Source organism: Scleropages formosus, chromosome 14 (assembly GCF_900964775.1).
Source record: "Scleropages formosus chromosome 14, fSclFor1.1, whole genome shotgun sequence".
In the NCBI taxonomy this organism is placed as follows: Eukaryota; Metazoa; Chordata; class Actinopteri; order Osteoglossiformes; family Osteoglossidae; genus Scleropages; species Scleropages formosus.
The window spans coordinates 173,766-190,775 of NC_041819.1; the positions used below are offsets into that span (position 1 = coordinate 173,766).

At 48.9% G+C, this 17,010-nt stretch overlaps 1 protein-coding gene across 7 annotated transcripts in view; it reads left to right on the forward strand.

Moving 5' to 3' along the window:
• Positions 1-177: 177 nt before the first annotated feature.
• Positions 178-17,010, forward strand: part of LOC108918138 (protein FAM126B) — a 51,876-nt gene continuing 35,043 nt past the window's right edge. For 5 of the 7 annotated variants that reach the window (XM_018725176.2, XM_018725206.2, XM_018725216.2 and 2 more), the window contains exons 1-2: positions 178-412; positions 11,537-11,607. The gene's annotated coding sequence lies outside the window, so the exon portion shown is untranslated. Of the gene's footprint in view, positions 413-11,536; positions 11,608-15,973; positions 16,072-17,010 lie in introns of all 7 variants that reach the window. The other 2 variants (XM_018725184.2, XM_018725198.2) reach the window with 2 other exon arrangements.

Genomic DNA, 17,010 nt, shown 5'->3' on the forward strand with positions numbered 1-17,010 from the left:
ATTTTTCCACTGTCCAATAGAATGGAACATTACATTCCTGTCTGTGTTTCCAATGGGGTGGCCTGTCAGAACCCTATTCCACGCCTTCCAATGGGGTGGCTCGTTTCAGGGAATTTCTCACAGTCGCCCAATGGCAAAGCCCGTTAGAGTCCGTCGCCTTACCGTCCAATGGCAGGGTACGATGGTGGAACGGCGGGTGGGCAGGAAGAAGGCGATGTCCCTGTATTGGAGAGGCAGGAGTCGCTCAGTCCGAACCCGAGGGGCACTGAGGTGGAGGAGGCGCCCGTGGAAGGAGGCACCCACGAGTGGTTTCGTCACATGGTGGGGGGACTGAGATGTGATGCGTGATCTCCGACGTGCGGGACTCGACCCCGCGCGCCCACCGGTGTGCTCGGACCTCTCTGGCAGTCTGGTAAGTCACAGTAAGTGTGCCGCAGTTTTGCGGCGCGGGCAATTTGCGCTCTCGCTGCGTTTTCGCGGCGTAATCTCTCGCGCGCGACACAGTGACAGTGAGTGCCAGTGGCCAAGGCTGCCTTCCGTCCGTCCTCCTACCGAGCGGCTGGGGTTCGAGAGTGAGCGTTTCCGTGGACGGTGTGCTCCCACCCGCCTGGAGTCACCTGGCGACGGTGGCGCAGTCCATGACTGTATGATACCGCGATCAGTGCCGCCAGTGTCACAATTCGGTTACGTAAACAGCGCGGGTTCTGAGTGTGTGCGCGTGAGTGCGTGTGTCTGTGCGTGTTTTCGGTGTCGTCCTCCCCGGACGGAGGTGACGTCAGGTCGCCTGCTCTGGCGTGCTGTGGACCCTGGCGGCGCGCACTCCCCGTGTCTGTGGCGTGAGTCGGTGTCACGTGACACGTGTGCCTGCGCGAGGGACACGCGCCTCACCTTTGACACCGCAGCCTGGGGCGACCCTCGGTGCTTCGAGGGGGATCCTGCCACAGCTCCCACGGTGTAGATGAGGGTAGAGCAGGTGACCTGTTGCCTGGCTGGGGACCATTTCAGGTGAGTGGGACTGCTGTTTGTGTGTGTGTCGTGGGGAGCTCTGTCAAAACGCACGAACACTTGCGATGTGTGTCTCCAGATAGCAGCGTGTGTCAGAACATCAGAACACCGACCACTGCCCCAACCTTGACCTACCTAGTGGGGACTGGAGCAACCATGTCGACCTCTGTCAGTCCCACTGTGTCAATGTCTTGTCTGTCCCCCCTGTCACTTCCAGAACTCTGTGGGCTCTGTGCTGAGGCCATGGGGAGCAGAGCACGCTGTAGGCTGCTGGTCACCGGGGAAATGACTTCCTTGTACACCTACACGTTGATATGCTCTGACTGGCAGAAAGCAGCGCCCTTCCTGTGGGCTGCACTGGACTGCTGTTCCTGATACACCCCTTTCACTGGAGGTCAAGACCCACCAGTGTGTTCCATCTTCAGTAAAATATCTCCTATTGCCGGAAAGCTCTTTATTTGTTGATGGGTGCTGGAGCTCCACTATCTGGCTTATCCCCCTCTGGGATGATGTCCTGTTCCGTTTCTTTAAGTGCTATTTGGTCCATCTCTGTGCCGAATCCCTGAAGTGTGTCGTCTGCTTCATCTTCGTCTCTAAATGTTCTATCCGCTTCTGGGTCCCATTCACACTCCTGCGGGCCTGACCGAGGGAGAAACGTTTGTTGGCTGTGGCCGTGAAGAACCATGCAACATAGGTAATTGGCTGGATCACAGGCCCTGATATGAGCTTACATTCTACAGCAGATTTATTTACTAATGCTCCAGGCGGGATTAAATTTAACCTCTGATCTGCATGTAAAATGGCATTTGCAAAATGCATGTTGGCAAATATATTTTTCCCCTTTCTTTGGGAGAAAAACAACACAGAACACATTGCTTCTGAGTGACAGGTGGGGTTGGGTTCTGCTTGGCCTTGAGCTTGTTGCGTATGCCGTGATGAATCATCCGCTCGCGTATAAATCTGGAACCCAGGATAATCTGAAACTAAGCATGGTTCAAGAATTTCATTGTCATGGTGAGTCTAATGTACAGGAGGTCAAAAAAACAGCCAGTACCACTAACTTCCACGAATCTACCTATAGTTCCGCTACACATGTACTGTACGAATTATTCAATTTCAACAAGGGGAGAGCTGTAGACACAGACATGGGATTGTTGAAACTCATTTTGTCTGTCTGATTCCACCATGTTGTTGGTTCACATCCGTCAGGTAGCTGCCTATAGAAGTGACATTCAAATAGCAAATTCACAGATAATCATAGCAGATGATGTTGGGCTCATTTATGTAGCTATCACGAGAGAGGTAGCTCTGAAATAGATGGGTTTGAGACCATTCTTGAATGCTGGAAGGATTCAGCACCTCTGAGGGACAGAGGTAGTTGGGTAGTTAGTGTTTTGCCGTGACACCACTCACTGTCCAGCAAGACATCATTCAAGAGTAATTTCTTGTAGGTTTACCAAAGTCCCACCCAGCCTTTGTGCTCTGCATACATCCTACACACTCTGCTGGGACACCGTTGCTGTGTCGCAGGTTGGGTGGTAGGGAAGTAAAAGCCACTTGGTGTGTGGAGATGTTTCTCAAGCAGAGGAAGGGACCACAATGGGTGTTTTGCAAGCTATTGCCATGCTATTACTGCAAAACCACCTGCTCCCAGGGCATCCACAGTGAAATACAAACTCACATGTTGAAATATGATACATTCATAAGCTGTTTCCACTGCTTTTCTTGGGGTTTGTGAATGGAGAAACCTCTCCGGCAGCTTGGGCCGCATTCCTGTTTGAAAATGCATCAGTTTTGACTTCTTTGTTTTGTCCTCCACATTTGGGGGAATCTGTCATTTTGCGTAAGTGTTCGTGAGCCCACCATGTTGGGTAGGATTGCAGTTCAGGATCCAGGTACTGTTACTTACAGATGTAGGGGGAACTGTTTACACTGGTAAACCTGTCCCTTCCTGGGATGGACAGGATCACGAGCAGACAATGATGCTGACTTTTCCTGTTATTCTGGAACACCGGTCTCGCTCTAGTAAACTCTCTGTGTCAACAGAGCCATTTTTAGTTGCGCCTGTTTCTGTCTTTCTGCCCTTAATTCCACTCTTAGCGAGTTGACTGCGTGATCCCTTTTCTGCTGCGGTATACACTAAATCCTCTTAATCCGCTTGGCGGAGAAGGAGCATCACTGCAGGTCTTTGGGCCTGTCACCGGTACCGGGGAAGGGTAGCTGCGATCCCTCTGCTGTGGCCGACAGGTCGCATCTCCAGCTATCGTGTCACAGAACTTTAACCTCGGGGAAAGGGTACTTTTTATCTGCCCCACGAGCAGCAAGAGCACGCTGCTTCTGACATCTTCAGGAACCTCTTTGAATAAATGTCTATGGCTGAGGTCACAGATCTACAAGTAAGGACAGGTTTATGACAGGACTGAAAACAGGTCTACAAGTGAGGACAGGTTTATGACTGAGGACACGTCTATGTCTGAGGACTGAGAACATGTCTACGACTGAGGAAGCTGATGGTCTTTCTCTGAGTTTGCATTTGAGTTTGTCCCTCAGAAGCAGTAGGTCGCTGGTCAAATCCTGTAGTAATACCCCTGAGCAAGGTTTTTACTTTGAATTTCTAAGTGAAAAAATGTCCGGGTGTATAAATGAGCAAACTATTGTAACTGGCCTTGGAGAAAAGTGCGAGCAAATGTAAATATCACATAATATAAAAAAGAGGAAGTTTGTAGAAAGGGTGGAAGGATCTGCCTTGCAGGGTGTGGGAGAAGCTGTGATGAAATCCCAGCATTTCACGACGACAAAGAAATACTACTATTTGTAAAAAAATAAATAAATAAATAAATAAAATAAGAATAATAATAATTTTGACTCTTTACGCTCAGCTTTGAGGGCACCTTAAGTGTTTGTGTGTCCACAGGCCCACGCATTGCTCTCTTGAGGGTAAATGGGCACCATCATCATGCTTGACCTGCTAAGAGGCCCTCGGAGTCTTGCACCTGAAACTCGCCGTTAGTCATCCTGCAAAAGCGCGGAGAATTTGCAGAGGCCTAAGCGACAGTTTTAATTGGATTTGAAATTCATGCTGTCAGACGCGAGTGTAAGGATCTGACTCATGCGAGGAAGACGTAAGGGGCCTCCAGACTGGATCTGGCAAATGAGACCTTTTATTCCACAGCATGAATTAAGCAAGTAAATATGAGATCTCACAACACAAGACCAGTAAACCTGCCTACAGACAGCACCTCCAGCACACACCCACATGTGTTTGCGGTGCCTCGGTTCCATTTACTCCCTTTGCCACACCTGTCAGCAGTGCCGGGGTGCTCTGCAAGGATCTGGTCCATCGTTCCGGGAGCTGGCTGCAACGGAGCAGGTGTCATGCCAGCAAGCAGGAGGGGGGGGGCTGCTGTCTCTTTAATTATATGACAGGTGTACTAGTAGTTCCTTGCTGTTGTACTGGGAGGAGCCTGAGCAGGCTGGGGGGGGATTTGTGTTGTCTGTATGGGACGAGTGGTTCAGACTCTGTGTGTGTGTGTTTGTGTGATGCTGATCATCCGGTGTGTTTGTGTTCATTTGTGGTGAGGGTAATATGTAATGGGGTGGAAGAACAGCTGGGTTAGAGATGTTGCTTTTGGACCCAAAGGTTACAGGTTTGATCCCCACCTTTGGCTGTAGTACCGGTGAGGAAGGTACTTACCTTCAGTTGCTCCAGTGAAATTATGCAGCTGTATAAATGTAAGTAGATTAAAATTGTTAGTCATTTTGGAGAACAGCATCAGCTAAATGAATAAATGTAAGAAGGTTAGCTGCGCTGTGTCAAGGGATGATGATGTTGACGATGAGGGACCTATTCCAGCACCCAGTTGATGTGTTTCTTGGCGCCCTGTGAGTTTACTGATGGCAGCATCAGTAACTTGACCATCATTTTGGAGTGATGGATCCCAGTGTCATGGCCATCTTTCACCTCCCCTGCTTACAGAAGAATATCTTTCATACTTGAGTCGAGATTGCGATGAAGAACTGGAATGTGCTGCATTCGTTTGGCACTTTCTGCTCTGGGGGATCGGGGATCTGTCCCTGTGCTGCCGCCTTGCTGGCTGTGCTTCAGTCGTAGGCCTTTCCTCAGCTGTAGACCTGTCGTCAGTCTTTAGTCATAGACCTGTCCTCAGTCCTCAGTTGTAGACATGTCCTAAGTTCACAGTTGTAGATCTGTCTTCAGTTCATAGCCGTAGATCTGTCCTCAGTCTTCAGTTGTAGCCCCATCCTCTGTCCTCAGTCGTAGATCTGTCCTCAGTCATAGATTGGTCCTCAATTCACAGTTGTAGATCTGTACTTCGTCATAGACCTGTCCGCAGTCTTCGGTCATAGATCTGTCCTCAGTCTTCAGTTATAGACCTGTTCTTAGTCTTCGGTCGTAGCCCCATTCTCATTCATGAACCTGTCGTCAGTCTTCAGTTGTAGACCTGTTCTCAGTGTTCAGTTGTGGACCTGGGTGCCACTATGTGACGCGTACAGAGATGAGAAATGTGCTCCACCTCAGGTTAGCGCAGGTACTTCGTTGCCAGGTGACGTGGGAGTTGTCTAAACAAAGTCTTTGCTGACTGCAGACGATTTCAGCTCCTTTCAGTTTCACTGAGTCCAGCAATGTGCTCCCAAGCTGCACCTTTTTTGTCGAATATTGTGATAGGAACACCCCGAAAGCCCTGCTGCAGATTGTCTCCAGTCGTACAAGTTCCCCCTGGGAGGTCATTGCTAGAAACCAGTTGAAGCCACTCAAGGTGAGGGATTACCCATGGCTCCTGTTTGATGTCCAGGGTCGTGAGCACACGCCGCCGTGGGGAATTAGGGCTGGGCTGTAATGCCATTAGGACGGACACGTTTCCATCTCTGCTGCCGGGGTGCCGATCCGGTCTTTTCCAGGATGCAGAGGTGCTGTGTGTAAGACCTGTATAACGTCTCGGAGCACTGCTTCATTACGTCCAGTAAAATCATTTTTCCAGAAGATATGGGGCAGTGAGTTTTGCCACGCCGTGTGTTATAATTACTCCATTTGGTATGACAGGATGAGTAAATAGAGGAACTTGATCTACATAATGCTAAACTTTTGCGAGTGCACTTTGGGAATAATTTGGATATCACCTACTTGCTTTCATTATTTTTCATCCTTCATTTGCAGTAGATTGTCTTCCAGTTTAATCCTGAGTTTTTAATTTGTGCTTTTCTTTTTTTTTTTTTTTTTTTTAACTGTATTATTATTGTGTTCTGTCACACCCCCATTTTTTCCATTGAACCTTTTTTCTTTTTGCATACATTATCGAAGTGTGATAGTTCATAGGAGCACAGCTGTCCTGCTTTTTAGCTGCTGATTGTACACTGAACACTGATGGCAAGTTCCAGCATACAGAAGTGATGCCTTTCTGGCTTTTATCGCGGTGCAGCGACAAAAAGGAAACTCGCGCCGCCTCTTGTCTTGTGCAGCAAAACCTTGCTTTCTCTGCAGCTGGGATGATAGTGATGGGACCTTTCAAATGCACTTGTGCTTATGGGGTGCCTGCGATACACCACAAGTTTCCAGAGAAAGGATCTGGGGTGGTGTACTGGGGGCAAGGAGTTTGGCGACAGCTCTCTTTCATTGCATGGTGTTTACCGTGGGGCTGGTAATGTGCCTGTACCGCAAACCATAGTCCATTGTGTTTGAAGGCAACGTGCTACACCCTGCCATTTGCATTGCTCACATGAACGGCCTTGGAATTCCTGACTGCATTGTCTCACATGCCATCGGAAGTGACTCACCTCTTACTGGCAGCTTTTTTATCTACTGTTTGGTACTGAAAATTGCGGTGGGATATCAAGCAGGAATGTTAAGCTTTGTACTCCCCAGGTGTGTCCAGAATAGCAGAAACTACAATGAGGCCGATGGTGCGGAGTTCTCCCAAAGGCTCCAGATGAGCTCTGGCTTGACCTCAGAACGCTGCAGATGATGTACCCACATTTCCGCAGCTGTTTCTTTCTGCTGCTTTCAGACTTTCTTGGTTACCATGGTGACGGATAGGGCTGATTCACAGCTACTCGTCCGCCTGGCATAAGGGGGTCGACCCCTGGAGAGCAGGTTAAGGGACTCTCCAAGGAAGAGTGGCACTCAAAAACCTACCATCATCTCTGGAGTCTTTTTGCCGCATCCTCCACGGGATCCTTCACGACATCCTCAGCCACCTCGGCCGATTATCGTGAACCTGAAGGGCTGCTTTTGCAGGAGAGCGAGGAGCAATTTTGAAGACCCCAGGGCTGACCATCTCTCGAGTGTTTGCTGGATGTCTTGGGAGCAGTCTCTCGTTCCAGCTCAAGCATTAACCCCCAGAGCCACTCTTTCTCCGCGCTGGACCTTCTTACTGGCTCAGCTGTGCGCTGTCCTTCCTCTAACCTTGTTCTCACAGCTGTGGCGGTCTTGGGAATTCCATCTGCTTTTTAGCTCTCCGCGTCGGCTGTATAGTGCTGATGTCGCGGGCAGCTTCGCTCCCCCACCTCCCTCCATTGTGAAGGTTATAGTAAGGGCATAGCTCCAAATAAGAGTTCAGAACACCTCGGTACAAAGGCCTGCCCCCCCCCTCCCTGCTCCAAATAGTTTCCTGTCCTCAGGGCCTCGGGGAGCAATACTTTAATTAGCGTGCCATGGATTAATCGCCATTCGTGGGGGGAAATCCCCCAGAGCGGCGGCGCCCAGCCCAAGGCAAGCGTCAGGCATGTCCAGCTGCTTCATGCTCCATCCAACGAGACTCTCGTGTTGAAGGGACTCACCGAGAGTCCATGGAGAGGGTGTTCTTAACTCACTCGTCCAAGCTGGTGGCCTGTGGAAGTGGGAGAGATGGGAACGACTGGCGGAAGCCAGAGTCTCTCTCGCCTGGCAAACTTATTTCCCATGGGATGGAAACAAGAACACAAAACAGCATGAGACTGTAGCGCTTACGTAAGGTGGGACATACCACATTGCATCTGGAGTGTCAGAGCTATTGGCGTAAAGCCCTTACTACATTATTGGCACCAGTTTCATTTTATATATTTACTCTCTGTGTTCCCGGGTAGGCTCCGGTTCCCCGCGACCCCGTATGGGACGAGCGGTTCTGAAAATTGTGTGTGTGTGTGTGTGTGTGTGTGTGTGTGTGTGTGTGTGTGTGTATTTACTCTCTTGCTTTGCAAACATTTTTACACATTAAAAAGACATGCATTTCAGGTGAATTGGGGACACTAAATTGCCTTTTGTGTGTGTGAGTGATACAGTGCGCGTAATCGCCCTACAATGGATTGGTGTCCTGCTTTATACCCATTGCCTCCAGGATAGGCTCTGCGCCACTGCGACCATCCACTGGAGCAGTGGTCATCGATGATGGATGAGTGAACAATACTGATGGTTGCCCAGTTTGTACTCTGGTCATTTGGGTCAACTAGTGTGTCCAAGCACGACTCCTGGGATTTAAGTCCTGGACCTACTGGTGAGTCCACTGCCTGGACCTGGGGAGGTAGGAGGTGCAACAGGCAAAGGGTCCAGCATTACGGGCGTGAGAAGGAAGGGGTGTGCAGTTCCTCGATGGGTCACCCTTTCGTTCTACTTGTCTGGTGGTCCAAGCACACTGTTCACTTGAGACCTGAGAGCTATCATCATGACCACCCTCCATGGGCAGTATAGTGGGACTCTGGGGAAGTTCCAGACCCTGAGTGGTGAGCTGTCGCTGAGGTGGGCTGGGAGAGGCAGAGGAGGACCGCCTGCTGCCTTCTTGTGCTGCTCCATCCTCCACAGCATGACGAGGAGATGGAGTAGCTGCTTTCTTTCTTCTCGCTCTGTCACTGTTCAGACTTTATGGCTGCCATCCTGCTGCACCCTCACACCATTAAACAGGTGGTGAGTTTCCAACAGAGGGGTTTGGAAACCAGCTCTTTCTGCTGGCAAACTGACAACACATATGCATCATATTATTGATCACACATCATATCATTACATCATATTACTGATGACCTACAGCTCTGTTATTGAGTCTTTATCAATCTTTCAAAGGTCTTTAGTCCTGTCCACGGGTCTGTTCCAGGTGAAAGTGTCCTGGACCGTCTCTCATCTCGGCCGTATTCGAGGAGTTCGACTTTGACTCCGACTCTGGCAGCAATCACCATGTGATCACGTGTTGCCATACCACATCCTGACAGCTAACAACCTGTGACAAGTCAATCAGCTTTCCCTGGAGACACACCCAGTGTTCTTTCTCTCTCTCTCTCACACGTTGCAGTTCTCTCTCTCTCTCTCTCTCTCTCTCTAAATGTTATGGCAGTCTTTCAGGCAGGAAAAGATAATTTACCCTATTGTATGTGTACATAAATACAAAAACACCCTGTTTACTATATTATTAGAGAAAATAGTAAAGGGTCTTCCATTTTATCAAAAAGTGTGTGTTTGTGGGAGGTCAGTGTAATCTATTTGGAAACAGGGTGTGTTCCCCTCCTCGCCCTCCGTTCTTCTCCCTTTATGTATGTGAAACATCACACTGTTTCAGGTTGGCACAAAGACTGTGTATATTCCTCACCGTTCACCCCACCCAGTGTTTATGTTGATGCTGCACTGGTGATTCCCGATGACCCTCTTTAAAGTTCAGTAAAGGTCAATTTTGGCTGCATGGCATTGACGTCCTTTCCAGTTGACTGTTGGGCTTTGGGTGGCACTGGTGGGAACTGCGTAGGGACAGTTGGGGATTAAACAGCCAGTTACTCACCTGTGTGTTGCATAACCACTGCAGTATCTGATGGGTTTTTCTCCCAAAAGGGACACCTGCTAACGTTTGACCCCATCATGAACTCATTTATTCTGAATTCATTGATTCTGTTCAACTTCTACTCTGGCCACTGGAAAGCGAGTGGGTTCCTGTTTAGAGATGGTAACGTTGAACGTTTTCTGAAGGTTGTGTTTCATCATAAAGTCATTGATGTGGTCACTGTGTCCGGAGTCGGGTGTGTTTGGAGTAGCATCCCACCCCGTGATCTGCACAGTGAGGGTGGGATGTTGACCGTTGTTCAGGGTCAGAAATCTGGCTTTCCATTTATTCCATCTGTGGGCTGCCATCTATTGTGTTTCGTAGTTGGGGAACTGGACTTATGACCCAGAAGTTTCTGGTTTGAGTCCCAAGAGGGGTGCTGGAGTATCTCTCTCTAGCTCTACCATTCACGAACAGTGTAAACTTTGTAAGGTGCTTTGTACTACAGCATTTGTTGTGTGCCTGATTAAGTTATGTATGTTGTGCTAAGGCTCCTGTACTGTATATGGCTATTTTTACTCTGTTTACACCTGTGGGGCTGTGTACACTGACTGGTCTGCGTTAGACAGTCAGCATTCCTGGAACTGTCTGTCAATTGGTGGGTAATGGAAAGCACTGCGTTTCATCCAGGTCTGCCCCAAGTGCAGGAAATGTACCCCTGTATTGAACCCTGTATGACAATGTGTTCTTTACTCAATTCACCATGTTTTATGTGTTTGTTATACAGAGCTGATTACTTCCTTGGCCCTGTTTGAGTTCATTTAAGTTGAATGTCCATTTCTTCAGTCGAAGTAAATTGGTTCAAAGCGGTTGGCAGGACTGTAAACAAGCGCACCCGGCCTTGGTGCTTGCTGTGGCGATGCAGCGGACCAAAAATGGCCATTTTCACAGCTCTCTGTATCTCAGTGGGACCTCCCCCCCGATGGGAAGGGGAAACGTTTACGTCGTGTGACAAGGTGCAAGCCGTTGGGCACCGCAGGTGGTGGTGCAGTAAGAGGGACCCCTTATGAGCAGTTTTGCCTTAAAGATAAAGGTGATTGTTTGTGTTGAATGTGCTGTTCTGCAGGACTGGGATGAGCACAGTAGAGCTGTCGCCTTGCACCCAAAAGAGCTGGGTTCAAAACCCTGCTCCCCCAGTCGTACCTTTGATTGAGGTGCTTACCCTCAGCTGACTCACCTGTGTAAATGAGGCAGTAGACACCCATGTTCTCCTTACCGTAGTACTCTCAACCACTAGCGAGTCCAGGGCCAAAGCTCACCTGCGTTACAAAGCAACCATTTGCTCAGCAGAGGAAGGTGTTCCTGCCTGTTTCTAAGTCCACACTCACATGAGACACACACTCACTCACAGTCCACGATTTTGAGTGAATCATACCCTCAATTAAATAGAAACAGGCTTATTGAAGCAGACAGGGGTCTCACCTTTTACCCTCCCACAGGTAATGATGTGTTTAGACACTCTAGGGTTGAGTGTAACATCCCTCCTGTTGCAGGTTTTACCCCTCATGCAACCTGAGGGTAATACCTGTGTCTGTCCAGCACTCACCCAGCTCGCATATCTTTCTCAAGAATACAACCACAAGTCTCCACAAGCATTAAAGCTGGAAACCTGCATGTTCCATGGTGTCCAGCACATTTTAGAAATCATGGAACAGGACTGAGCTGAGGACCTGTGTCATTTTGCAGGAGGCAGTGGAATCAAACTCAGATTAGAGACTCATAGCCCTGCATTGTCTTTGCAGGTCATCCAAAATCACGGGGCTCGCTGACTGCCAGCCTCCCAGGAGGAGAAGGGGCAGCAGGAGACTGAAAGGTGAGTGATGTGGCCTGATTGCAGCTTCACACACTCCCGTTTTTCAGCATCAGTTGTGCTGAGCTTGTCATGACCATAGACACTCCATTATCCAACCAGCATGCTTACCAGGCCAAGAGTGTATCGGTGGTTATTCCTGTCTTTTTTTCACTGTCCATTTCACTGTCTATGAGTAAACTGTAGTTTTTATCGTTTGCGAAACATTTATTTAATGTAGTGACGTCAATTTTTATTTTGTTTGTGTATCTCTGTTCCTGATATGTAGATATGGTGTCCCTTTTCCTAGTTCATTGCTGCTCTTCATGCCTAATGAGCCTACATTACTGCCCTCGTACCTGAGGCCAGAGCACAGGCGAGGCAGTCTCGTTGCCATGACAGCAGTGCAAGTTCTCATAACTAGGCAATTCCCTCCTGGGATGTGCGATCAGGTTAAAGGGCGCCTTCCCCAGCATGGACACTTCAGTGCTCTCTGGGTGTTGGGCCTCTCTGTGAGCCTTAATATGGGATGATTTCTTCTGATCTGCTCATGATGTCCTTGGAAGGAGGAATCGACGTGGAATGTGAAACCAGACTGGCAGCATACCATCACAAAATGTCTTCGTGCATGTATGTGTTTATGTGGGTGTGGGTGTTTGGTCCTGGAAGGGAGGCAGCCCCTGACACATATGGCAGTGCAGTGGCTGCAGAGCTAATTTTAGCTCTCATTTTATCCACTTCGGTGCTCTATGGACTGGGGCTGAGACTGAGTTTAAAACTGGGACTGGGGCTGGGACATGCTGATGAGTTGCTACCCATTGACAGGCCCAACCCTCCCTAGTGTCAGATATTGATAAGTTGTTTTGGGTGTTGGCATGTGCTGTGCTGAAACTGAGTCATTCCTCTGGGGTCTGTTGGAGTATTGCTATGAGGGATCAACGGTGCATTGACAGAATTGTGTGTGCGCGTGCGTGTGTGTGCTATGTGTATGTATACATATGCATTTTTCTTTATCTTGGGGCTTGTTGGCAAATGAATCTGCTGTTATGATTATGAATTTTGTATTAGTCTCTGCACCTGTGTATCTCCTATAGAAACTGGTGTGTCGGTGTGCATGCTTGCATGCATGCGTGCGCAGTATGTTGCTATGTAGATACTTCTGTGTCAATGGGTAATGCAAATGTGACCAAATGACCCATGGCAAAGCCCATCGACCCCTCCCCCCGCAGTGTGATGTGGGACTACAGAAACATAGCTGCTGTTGGGGCCGTCCTACATTCCAGCTCCAGGTGCACAGATGAGTCCACAGCTGCTCACGTGATGTCAGCACTTTGCTCGGGCTCCACACATGGTCAACACAGAGCTGTGTGCAGCACACGGCTAATAAGCGCTTGCGTTGCCTTTGCAAGACAGTGAGGTTTCTTGGCCCTTCATTTGGTTTACCTCTTTGAACTTCGCCTCTTTGCTTCTTAAGCTCTTTCGCATAATTAATTTAATCGGCTTCCGGTGGCTTGTATGTCAGCATGAATGTGCTGATTTACATACCACTTGTGAAGCCGTCGGAGGGAGGGTGGCAAGCCTTACGGACCCTGTGGTGTCTGGGAGGACTGAGCATCACAGGGACGTGTGGTGTTGAATGATTGATGGCTCACTGAGAGGGGATGACCTTGAGTGATAGTGACTCTAAACAGTAGGATCCGATGACTGAATTCAGGATAGGGAGGAGTCTGATGAGAGCTGCCGTGCTTTCACCTGTTAATGTACTCCTGAATGGCTTAATCAGAGGGAGTGCGGTATTACCATAGTTTGATGATGTTTGAATGTTCCACTTGGAGAGCGTGTGGAGGTATAATGGTGACTGGTGGGTTTTCCTGTTGGCGATTTGGGCACAGAAATGAGAGAGTCCACTGGTCACCCAGGAGAGATAAGGTTGTGGATAAGGACAAAAGCTTTAGCTAAATGAATAAATGTGATGTTCTAAACCAGAGACCTTCTGTGCCTGGATGTGGCCGTGCACTTTGTATTACATTTTGTCTTGAGGAGAATGGTTGACGCGTTTAATTTGTTTGCCTGTTAAGGATAGCAACACGATGGGGTCTGATGACTTGAGGAATGCAATGAACCTGCCAAAAACTTACTCATACATGCAGAGAAAAAGTCCACAGTTTCAGGGGCATTGAGTTATTCCTTTCCTAGGTAGGTTGAAGGTTCTGAACCCACACCAGAAGCATTCTCGACCACATTTACTGGAGACCTGGTAGGTCCTTGACAAGATCTGCTGCAGGGAGCCAACGTGACCCTTGAGGTTAGACGTGGGTAGAGGAGAAAAAGCCCATCATGTCCATGGAGATTTGCTGTTGATTCTCACTCCCGGCTGGACCTCCATGGAGGCGTTCAAATCTGATCTTGCCAGTCGACATTAGGATCTTACAACAGATATGGTCCTTGGTGACCCACCGCTTGGCAACCCCATGTAACCTGAGCAATGGGTGAACTATTGTTAAGAGATACTCTGGGATGCTATCCAGTAACATCGGTTCAGGCATGGCTAGGAGGTCTTGACCTTTGTTGACAATGAATCTCTTCTGTCAAAGTCACATTAATGCTCTTTTTAATTGAAGACAGGAAGCCCTGTAGCCATACTGTCCCAAATGGAATCCTTTAGTAGACATGTGCTGTTGCGAAAGAATATTCCAGAAAAGAATGAGGAATGGTTACGGGAATAAGAAGGTAGGAAGCCAAAGTTCTTAATATAGACTGTGTCCGTGAAGACCATGAGGTACTGTAACACTTGGGCTCTTGGGGTTGCTTGTTCAAAACTTCCCAGAAGTCTGTTTCTCCCCTTTCCAACACTATTGTCAGTCAGCAGTGCATGTTTGAGATAAACCTGCAGGTGGGTTTTCTTTATCTTCACGTTGGATGTGGAAACATGCTCAGTGGTGGGGGGTGGACCATCTAGCCTGATCAGATGAGAGACCTTGGAGACTGAGGATTGGACTCACCAGATACATCTTCTGAAGCGTTGGCTTGATCACCAGTTTGTCTGATGGTCACCAGCGACTTGGGAAAACTGAATGTGAGAAGCCTCTACCCAGACTGTACACATACCCACTGTGTGACCCATACCTAAACCATGAGGGGTGCGCATGGTAGTTTCACTTCCCTTTTCGCTCTCAACACCTGGGTTAATGAGTTACAAGCGTTTGATTTCACGTTGACTTGCGAGCCAGTAATGGAATTTAGCATGGAGCTTCCCACATTAGCACTTCTACAAGCTGATCACCCCTGGGAGGCCAGCGGGGTAATCCACGACGCTGTCAAACCACTGTCTTCTGCAGCTGAACCCCGTTGGTACCAAGAAAACCAACATGCTCTGTTCTTTCTAGTGTTTGCAGACAAGGCTGATGTGCAGAGACACTAGACACTGCAAGGCCCCCTATTGATTATTTTTATTATGCTGTTTTTGCGTAGCTAACAGTTCTATCGAAAGCAATGTTGGGGGTGGGCGTTGTGCCAAAATACAGGACAGTGCAAGCAAACATCTAAGTACACAAGAAGAAGACTTAGTTGGTTGCACCCTTGTTGATCACAGAAGAACAGTCTTTACTGGATCAAGGTGCTGTGGATCCAGAAGAGACTAGAATTAGGACTCATTCCAGAAACTGCTAGTTCCATTGGGTTGTAATTTAACTAGAGGCTAAGTTGGTGGTTGAGTTTTGTCAATGATTGATAGACGACCTCTGTTGGAGACTTGTTCCACCATTGTGCGGCTGAAGATAAATGTGATGATCATGCATACGCACCCACAGAGTAGTGCAGGTATGTAACCAGTAAAAAAATGTGAGTCTGCTTGCTGGGAGGAAGTTTTTCTTCACAAGGGTTTTGGTTAGTGAGATTGGGGAGAAAATGAGGAGCCATGTCTTCCCAGCTTTTCTGCACCAGTTCCCATAGCTGTAGGATGCTTGTGTGTTGCTTTTCTTTCATTCGTCTATCCCATTTGTCCCATACAGGGGTTGCCCAGGTGGACTCACACTGTCCATTGGTGCTGTTCACACTGGTATATAAACGGGTTTCACCGCAGAGCCATCAGCTCGGAGACACTGGGCTGCAAGGTGGTGGAGGGGCACAACTGAGGAGAATGTGTCTGCGTGAGGAGCCACTAGGTTCTGCTTTCAAGAGGTGAAGACGTCCACCCAGGCATCTGGTCACATGATGCACAGGGGCTTCTGAGTGTGAAGTGCCGAATCCCTCCAGGATGTCTGTGTCCAGCTGGTGCTTGCTATGGTCACAACTCTACTGGTTGAGTCACCTGCTCTTCATGGTCACTGTTACCTGGTGGATGGACATAATTCGTTGCCAGAATGAATTCAGGGATGTGTGTTTTACACAGGCTCCTTCTATCCTCGAAGAGGCCTGAGAGGACGCGCTGTCTGCGAGAGACGTGGTCCATGCCGCCGGCGCGCTGCCCCGACAGTCCGAGTTTGTATTGTAAGTGTCGGGCTGTGGACCGGGTGTCAACAAGCTGCTGTGTATCTGCCGGCTTCTATCTGAACAGTGTCGCCTTTGTTCATGCTCTCCAAGTCAGGGTGTCCCTGTGCAACCCGTCCCACTTCAGACGCCATGTGGAAAACGGCTCCAAGACAAACTCAAGGCCTCTGCTGAAAGGCACTCAGTCCGCTGCTTGAACAGACAGACCTCTCTGTTCTTCTGCACAAACACCCCGCACCGCACCCCCTCTCACCGCCCCTTCCCCAGCAACTCCAGTCATACAATCTGTGTTATGTTTATGTGTGTGTGGGACTGACTTGTGCACTTTGTAGGGTGTGTGTCACACTCGTTTGTCATCGCTTTGGTTGGTTTTCGACCAGCTGGTTGGTCGGGAGGGGATCGATGCAGACGCCGGTGCAAACAGATCCCGGCAACAGTCGGCTCAGGTCGACGGGAGGTTGAAAGGAATGAACCGTAAACAGGAAATGCCGACAGACCGGTGCTGAGCGTCAGAGGAAGCGTGACTCCTGGAAACTTTGCATGTTCTTCTCTTGGGCGCGGGAGCGAATGACCAGCACCATGAGTGGTTTAACGGCTCTATTATTCTCTGTTTTCTGGGGAACACACATTACTGCCGATAATGTTCAGATCCAGAGTTGTGAAGCACCACACACCTCCCATTTGATCCAACAAGTCCTGCCAAGTGCTCGTTTTGGCAAGATGCACTAGAGGGACAGCAGGTAACAGCGACTGAGGATGGGTTCCTGCTGTTGGACCCTTGAGGTAGGCAGTTCATACCAGTCAGCTGTGTTTGCAGACGAACTGTAAGTGTTTTCTCTTTGGTGAAAAGTGTGTGTTCTGGAGAACTCAGCGTGTGGACATGCGGTCTGTTCGAAAAAGCAGAGATGGGGGGATTAGAGTTGCGGTATCTGTTCTAGT